This window comes from Gavia stellata, chromosome 13 (assembly GCF_030936135.1).
Source record: "Gavia stellata isolate bGavSte3 chromosome 13, bGavSte3.hap2, whole genome shotgun sequence".
Lineage (NCBI taxonomy): Eukaryota > Metazoa > Chordata > Aves > Gaviiformes > Gaviidae > Gavia > Gavia stellata.
In genome coordinates, this window is record NC_082606.1 from 450,328 (window position 1) to 458,362 (window position 8,035).

Below are 8,035 nucleotides of genomic sequence, written 5' to 3' on the forward strand. Positions count from 1 at the left end.
CCTCTTTTGAGCCAGGCTTGGACTGCATGATCTCCACCTCAGCTGTTGTGTGATTTGCTGATCATCTGCTGGATCCCCTCAGCTGTGAGCAGCCATCAAGCACAATGGAACTGAGAGGGAGCAGGGGCAAGTGCTCAGGAAAGCTGCAGAGGTTTGGTGGGCACAGGGCAAGAGAAGGGGCACTGATGTCTGTCCCAGGGCTGGGAGCACAGGAAAGGAAGATTAGAGTGCATTAAACAGCTGTCCCAACAGCAAGGCTGTTAATATGTAAGCATGCTGAGGAAAGCCCTGAGGGAGCCAAAAGCTTGAGGTCCCACTGAGATTTGAACTCAGATCGCTGGATTCAGAGTCCAGAGTGCTCACCATTACACCATGGGACCTCCTGCACACCTGCTCTCTTTTCCCTCCATCCACCCTCGCTGAGCCACATGCTCCCGACTGAGGCTGGCAGTGTCTCCATCACCCAGGCCATCACCAAGCGCAGCCTTCTTCCAGGGCCTCAGGGAAGTCTCCACTCATAGGGCCTTTCAAGGGAGCGGTAGAGCTCTTTGTGCAGGCCTGCCATGCCCACTCTTACAAGACCCAGGCTGTGAGAATCTTGCTTTCTCCTGATTAGATCTGGTTATGAAGTTTCCAGCAGAACCTCTTGAGCGTTGCTTTGATGCTTGCATGTGCGGTCTCTGCTGCTGCCTCCCTTCACCCCTGTGTTGGACAGCCTGTCACTCTACCTGGGTAAGTTATTGCCTCTCCTGTTTCTCACCTTGTAGCTCATACTAAGCAGCCATTAGCCAGATATCCTTGTAGTCCTAGCTGAGCTCCTGACCTTGCCGAACAAGATGACCCAGAGAGAGGGCAGGGCATGAGGTTCAACAGAGGGAAGAGCTGGCCAGGAGGACCCAAAGCAGCTTGCGCTGGGTTTCACAAGCTGGACTGCCTTCCCCTGCTAAGATAGTCCTGGCTGACATCAAACCCTGGTCCTTTCTTCCAGCACACGCTGACCCCTTCTGCCCCAGCGTGGCCTCTCCCTCAGTGAGAACGCTGTTTTCTCTCCCAAGGCTGCTCCAGACTCAGGTACATTTCACTGTGAGCCTGATGGAGCTTTCCCTCATACCCTTGGACCACCACACTGCCTGCTCAAGAAGGGTCCATGCACACAGCAGGCAAAAGCTGCAACAGTGCTATCCTCCTTCCTGTTGAGAGGAGGGCCCTTCCTCCCAGCAGTCAGACAGGAGGAAACACATGCAGGGACACCCTACTGCATCTCACACTTAGCACGGGACACTGAGGACACAACCTCCTGGTGCCTTTAGACTGCCTGAAGCACTGGTCTGACAGCCGGTACTTCTGAACCCACAGGACAGGCCATGATGTCATGTCCAAGGCTAAGACACCAAACAGCAGGTTATATTCCGAGAGGGCATGAGAAACACCCAGTCACTGAAGAAGGGTTAAATCTCTACAGATTCACAACTCCGAAAGCATGTCCCGGAGAAGCAGCATTGCTGATGGCTTTTCTCCTCAATCTCTGGGATCCACAGGCACGAGCAGGGTGGGAGGAGTGTTTGGGAACAGCAAGAGCAGGAACCAATCTCTGAAGGTCTTGCAAAGAGCTGGAGGGACGCCCACCTCTGGGGGCTGGAGCACAGGGAAAGGGACAGCCCTTTCCCATGCAGATGCTGTGCCACTGCAGAAGGAGGGATGTCCCTTCTAGAGCTGAGACATTGTTCCTCCAAGGGTGTTCTTGGGGCTCTGCTAGTCTCACCCAGCACTCAGGCAGAAAGGATTCTGGGCCAGTGGGTTATGTGGGCCAGCGCAGGCAGCTTCTTTGCTCAGAGCATTTTGTCCTTGGTTTCCTTCCTGGCAGCACTGCCTGCTGGGGTTGCCGTGGTCCCCAGCCCGTTTGCTTCCCCAAGGTCATGGCAAATGTTCCTTCCACTGTAGCCTCAAATGCTGCTCCTCCCTGGGGGACGCTGCAGGGCGGACACTTTGTGCCCCCCTTACAAGCTTCAATGGTCAGCCAGAGATCTCCCAAAGCTCTCCAGCACCTGGGAGCTGCATCTCAGGCTAGGCTGACCCACACAGGACGCCACGTCACTCCTGGGTCGTGCACTCCCGAGGTCTTTTCTGGCTGAGGACAGGCCTCAGCAACAGGAGACCCACCTTCACACAAACCTGTGTCCTTCAGTATCTCCCTCAATCAAAACATGCCCCATCATGCTCTGATAACACCTTGTGCATGTCCACTTTTCCTGTGTGCACAGGAAGACCTCTTCGGTGGCTCCTTCTAGAGGAGCTGGGACTGCAGCAAGACCTGGTCATCAGGCTGAGCAGAACCCCCAGAGGAGCCAGGAGCCTCAGCTTAAGAGAGGGAAGTAGGCCAAGAGACAGAAGCCAAAAAGCAGGCCACCAAGAGAGAGGAGACTGTCGGGAGTGGGACTTGAACCCACACCTCCCAGGGAGACTGCAACCTGAATAGAGCACCTTAGACTGCTCCATCTAATGCTTCTGCTAATGCGACCTCTGCTGCTCCTCCCTTAGTGACTGCCAGCGGCAGCCCAGCTCAGCCAGCCTCCTCCAAGGGCCGCTGACAGCTGACAGCAGCTCCTACACGCACTTCAGACCACACAGTACCCAGCACAGGGGCAGCATCTCACAAGGCCAAGGCAGTCCTTCATGCGAGCAAGCAAAGGAACCGTCAGCAAATTATGGCTCTGCACATGCCAACATCTGGACAAGGGGCTCCAGGCACATGTCTACCTTTCCCATGACTTCCTCCATTCCCTCCAGAGCCTCAGGAGATGGCAAGACAAACACTTGGCCTGCAGTGCTGCCTCGTGGATGGCTCCTGGGGCAACAAGGGTGCTTCCTTCTTCCCTGCTTGGGGCTGGGAAGGCTGGGCAAGGAGGGCTCTGCCACACCAGCCCCTGGGGGAATGCTGTGCCTGTCTCAAGGAGTCAGTGTGTGGGAAAGGGGCTGGAGAGTCAAGGCAAAAGGACAGGAGATGCAAGACCAAGTGCTGACCAACAACTGAGCTCCAGTTCCTGTGGGGAAGAGGCTCACTTACTGCCCATGGTGCAGAGGAAGGAGGGCACAGCTGGGCCTTGTTGCTTCATGGAAGGAGCTAGACTGAAAGGCATCTCAGGAGGTCACTAGTCCAAATGCCTACTCAAAGCAGGGCTAGCCCCAAAGCTAGAGCAAGTGGCTCAGTGCCTGAGCCCCATTGAAACTTGAGTGTGATACCCAGGCATGGAGAATCCCCAAGTTCTCTGGGCACCTGCTCCAGAGCTTCAGCACTCCCTGAGAATCTCTGACTGGTCCAAAGCAGCCCCCTCAGTCTGCTTTTGCCAAGGCGGGCCTTGCTAAAAGCCAGGGCTGTGTGTGCTGGGCTGGGAGGTGCCCAGAGCCCTGGCCATGAGGCAAAGCTGCAGGGGGAGTCCAGGGGAGTGGCTGGACTGCCCTGTGGGAGCTGAACTTACTGACAGAAGCTGGGTTTTTGGAGCAGCAGAGGCAAGGGACTTGTGGAGCCAGGCTGAAGAAAATTCTCTCTGCGTTGGCCAGGAATCGAACCCGGGTCAACTGCTTGGAAGGCAGCTATGCTCACCACTATACCACCAACGCGCCTGTGGGCACTGCTGCCTCCTGCTCCTGCTCCTCACAGACTGGCTGGCCTGTATCAGGTTTGGAGCAGGATGCTGGACAAACCGGGACTGAGCTGCAGGCATGGACTCTGCACAGACCTATGGTACAGCCCAGGGTTCGGGGGAACTGCTGGTGTGCGTGTGGGAGGGAAGGGGTCTGTGTCCAACACTGGTCTCCAGCCCTAAGCAGCTAGAGGGAAAGAAAAGGACAGGGCTGTCTGTCTTGTTCATGCCTGTGAGAGTGCTGGTGGTGCTTCTGTGGGTGCTGGTAATGGTGCCGCTCCCCATCTGCGTTCATACGTGTGCCGGCTGTGCATGTACTGTGCAAGCGTACGTGTGTTTTGGTGTATGTTCCTGTGGTGGTATAAGCAGAGCCAAACACCCACCCAGCTGCCCACTCCTTTCCCCACATTCAGCGGGGTTCAGCGCACTGAAAACAGGATGAGAAAACTCATGGGTCAAGATAAACACAAGGACATGGCTTAGCAAAAACTGTTGTGGGCAGTGTTTGGCTTGACCTGTGGAAAAAATAAATTTTTCCTAATTGAAAGAGATTCACATTGTAAGAAACAAGAAGACAAACATAAACCACCGCCTTTCCTCTGCCCTGTCCCAGGCTCAACTTTACTCCTTCACACTAGACTCCTTTACCTGCCCAAGCGGGATGCATCTTCCCTCTGCTCTTTCCCACTTTTTGTGTTCCTTCCACCCCTCTCTGTCTGGTGTTTTTTGCCCTTTCTGGAATATGTTTTCACAGAGGGGACACAAACTTTGCTGCTGGCTCAGCTGTGTTGTGCGGTGGGACCACTGTGGAGCTGGAACCGTCTGGGTCCCACACAGGGCAGCCCCTCTATCTCGTCTCACAGAGGCCACCCAGCAGCACCCCCTCTACCCCCACTACCAACACCTAGCCACGTATAGCCAATACAGTGCCCACTGGGAATACCTGCTCAGCCCTGCTCCTGGCTGGACCCACAAGTGGGCAAGGCAGCAAACAGACTAGGATGGAGACAAAGCCCAGATGGTCAAGTTGATCGCATTAGTGTTTCCCAGAGTAGCACCAGCCTTGTCCTCCTCCCCACCCGCAGATTCCTGGAGGTCCCCTCTTGTGGCTGGCAAGTTGGATTGAGCTCCCTGGTGGGAAGGGAGAAAGACCTGTGTCCCCAGGACACCCACTGCCTTGTGGGGAGAGCTCTGCCTGCTGCTCCACACCCACCAGTCTGCCTTGCTGAGGGTCACTTTGGGAGTGCTGGCTGCTAAGGCAGCAATAGGAGAAAGAAGGGGGGCAGTGGCAGAGAGAAGGGGCTGAGAGAAGAGGAGGGCCATGTGCGAGGGTGCCCAGAGAGCTAAGGCAGGGCAGGTTCAACCTTGCTGGGAGAGGCAGCAGCTGTCAGGAGCAGGGGAAAAAGGAATTAGCAGAGGATGGTTTCGATCCATCGACCTCTGGGTTATGGGCCCAGCACGCTTCCGCTGCGCCACTCTGCTCCCCCCAGCACTTTAGCTGGGACCTCCCAGAGCCCTGCCTGATGCTCCCTGGCACTGCCAGCACTCATGCCACCTTCACTTCCTCTATCCTGTGCCCTCAGCGGGACAAGAACATTGTCTCCCTGGAAAGTTCACCTTCTTTGACCCTGTGTTGAGTAGCATGAGGGCCTTGCTTTGCCCTTCTCCCCACATCTCCTGCCCATAGCCCTGGATGGGGACTTTCTCTTTGACCACCCGAGCTGGCTCTGCAGGTGCTGAATGAAACCCCGGAGTGAGGGGTCAGCCTTGTTTCTTTGCAGGGTGGAGAGGAGCTGCTCTCCAGTGAGCTGATGAGGGCTGCAACCCTGCCCAGAAATGTAGCTCCCAGGGGCCTGCGGGTCTGTGCTTGGCATAAAAGTCAGTTCTTTGCCAGCCGAGAAGGGTGGGAGACAAGGACGCTTAGCAGAGAATTACCAGCGTAAATAGGACCCCGATGTAGAGGGAAGCACGTTTTATATATGTTTACAATACAGTTGCGTCAACCAGTCAGATTACTTGTGTTAAGGGTTGGGCTAATCAGTTACTAGTGCTCACAAAATCAGTATGTTCTTCTCCCAGGAAGGTGGTGCAGATGTCTGGTCAGTGGGGTGTTAATCTTCATTGCTCTAAACCAATGTCCCGTGCAGGTGGAGAGGGTCTGTACTAGTTTCTGGTCGATTGCTGTTCTGGCCGTGGTTACGTGGGTGTTCTCAGCCAGTGAGAGCCGGTTTATGGTGGGTCTTCAGGTCATGCTGACCCTGAGGTAAAAGCTCTTAGTCCTAGGCAGTGTTCGTTCCTCCAAGGAAGTTGCATAGCTTTTAGCACCTTGCCTTTCACACCGGCTGGGGGAGCCTTGCCCTGCCCATGCTGAGCTGTTCTCCCACACCGCTCCTGGCTTGTCGTCCTTCCTGGTGCAGCCCTGCTCTTGCTGCTCCCTGACAACCAGGCAGGGTGCCAAAGAGCCAGAGAAACCCCAACCCCTCCTCTCTGTGCCTAGTGTCATTCCTGTCCTGACCAACACTCAGCATTTGACAGAGATGACTGCTGGGACTGGAGGTGGCTCCCAGTCACCCTAGGACAGGGCTGGCCTAGCAAGACTGGGTGGTGGCCAGTCATAAATGCTGCAATGTGTCCCAGGAAGGCTCTGGTCAGGCAGAGCTGGTAGAGCCTGTTGTGGAGGCTGAGGGGTGAGGTGGCAGTGCTGAGGCCTGCATTTTTGGGCTTGTATTTCCTGTCCCATCCACAGGCCAGAGCATGCAGCAACCAGGCAGAGGAGACAAAAGCAAAAGCCGGATGAAGAGGGCTGAGCTGTGGGTACAGATGTGCGCCTGGAGTGTTTGGCCCCAGCCTGCCTGTTGCAGGGGCTGTTGCTCAGGGAACAGTATTTCACTGCAGATCAAGAGGTCCTTGGGTCAGCTGCAGGTGCCCACTTTATTGCCCCTTTCCTTCTTCATCCATGCTGACAATCTCCTTGAGCTGCTTTTTCCCTTGCAATGCTTACCCCACCCTCAGTGGCATGGCTGCAGGGAATGGACGATGCACAAACGATGGGTTTGTCTCTCCTTCCCTTTCTCTGGGCTCTGTCTGCATGTGCCCCCCAGAGTTCACTTTTCCTTAAGGTGCTGAATCACCCAGGCAGGCTATCAGCAGCTCCTCCTTTGCTGCTGCTCTGTTGGGAGCAGCTGAGAATGGGACTGAAAGAAGCCCTTTGGGAAGCCTCTGACTCTTTTCAATCCCACCCATCGGGGTGTGTGATGGCAGGGGATGGTCTCCTTATGCCACCGTCACCACCATGTCCACTTTTGCACTTCCACATCTTTCCCAGAAGACGAGGCGACAGGATAGACCCACCTCTCAACATCTCACTCTTAAGCTAAATTTGGGAAAGCTCCCTGGGAAAGGTTGTCCATGTGTGCAAGGGCTGGGGAGGGGTCAGGCAAAATACCCCCAGGACCCCAGGAAAGATCTCAGATCTATGATGTGTCTTGGTCGTTAGCAATGAGGTCCATGTATGCACAGAAGGACCTCTTCTGTAGCTCATAGGCCGTGCAGGCCCCTTCTCTTCCCCCCGCTTGCTAACTGTTCACCACCAGTCTGCCTTCATGACATCTAAAATGAGGGGCACTTTGTGAGCGCTGGCAAGATGTCAGATCCATGAGGTGTCTTCCCTTCACTATTAGCAATGAGAGCCTTGTGCAGGCTCTCTTTGGAGATGAGCTGCTGTAGTTTCAGGGGTAGTGAAGATAGCTGGTGAGGCTGTGCTGCTTGGGAAGTCAAGTGAGATCAGGCTCTTGAGTTCGGCTCAACAACCCACAAGAGTGGACCTCTATTCACAGTTCGTACTCAGCGCTGGTCCATTCTCGCCCCCAACTTGCCTACCTTGTAAATGGGAGCAGGATTTCCCATGCATCCAGGAACTGTAGGGGTGAGGGCGTGAGGAAAAGTGCTGTAGGCAAGGGCGTTTTGCTGTCTCCCTGGGCACCAGGTACAATGTGGAACCAAGCCGTAAAGCTGCAGCATAGTCAATTTTAGGGAGACCAAAAGGGGACTGCACCCCATAGTTGGCACCACTTGAAACTGCACGGGGAAACCCCAATGGATTTCTAGTCCATCGCCTTCACCACTCGGCCAGAACTACCTGCTCCAGCCCCCTCTGCCCTGCTGATCACATGCCCTCTGCAATGACACCTGGCTCCCTGGCTTGACAGGTGGAACCCCAGGGACAACAGCTGCAGCTCCCAGTGCCTTGTCCTCAGCCAGGCATCTGGGATATCCTGCCACAGGGCATGGTTTCACTCCCCAGCTGGTGTCTCAGCTATTTTCAGGGAAGAAGGGAAGGCAGCTGTGTGGAGACAACCAAGGCTGGTGGCAGTTGTGGCGTGGGATATTAGACC

General features: G+C 55.3%; 3 non-coding genes across 3 annotated transcripts; all 3 read right to left on the minus strand.

Moving 5' to 3' along the window:
- Positions 1–308: 308 nt before the first annotated feature.
- TRNAQ-CUG (transfer RNA glutamine (anticodon CUG)) lies at positions 309–380 on the minus strand. Its single transcript has one exon. It is a non-coding gene; the product is annotated as a tRNA-Gln (tRNA).
- Positions 381–3,546: 3,166 nt separating this feature from the next.
- On the minus strand, positions 3,547–3,618 carry TRNAG-UCC (transfer RNA glycine (anticodon UCC)). The gene has a single exon. It is a non-coding gene; the product is annotated as a tRNA-Gly (tRNA).
- A 1,433-nt stretch (positions 3,619–5,051) lies between these two features.
- TRNAM-CAU (transfer RNA methionine (anticodon CAU)) lies at positions 5,052–5,123 on the minus strand. Its single transcript has one exon. It is a non-coding gene; the product is annotated as a tRNA-Met (tRNA).
- Between the last annotated feature and the right edge of the window lie 2,912 nt (positions 5,124–8,035).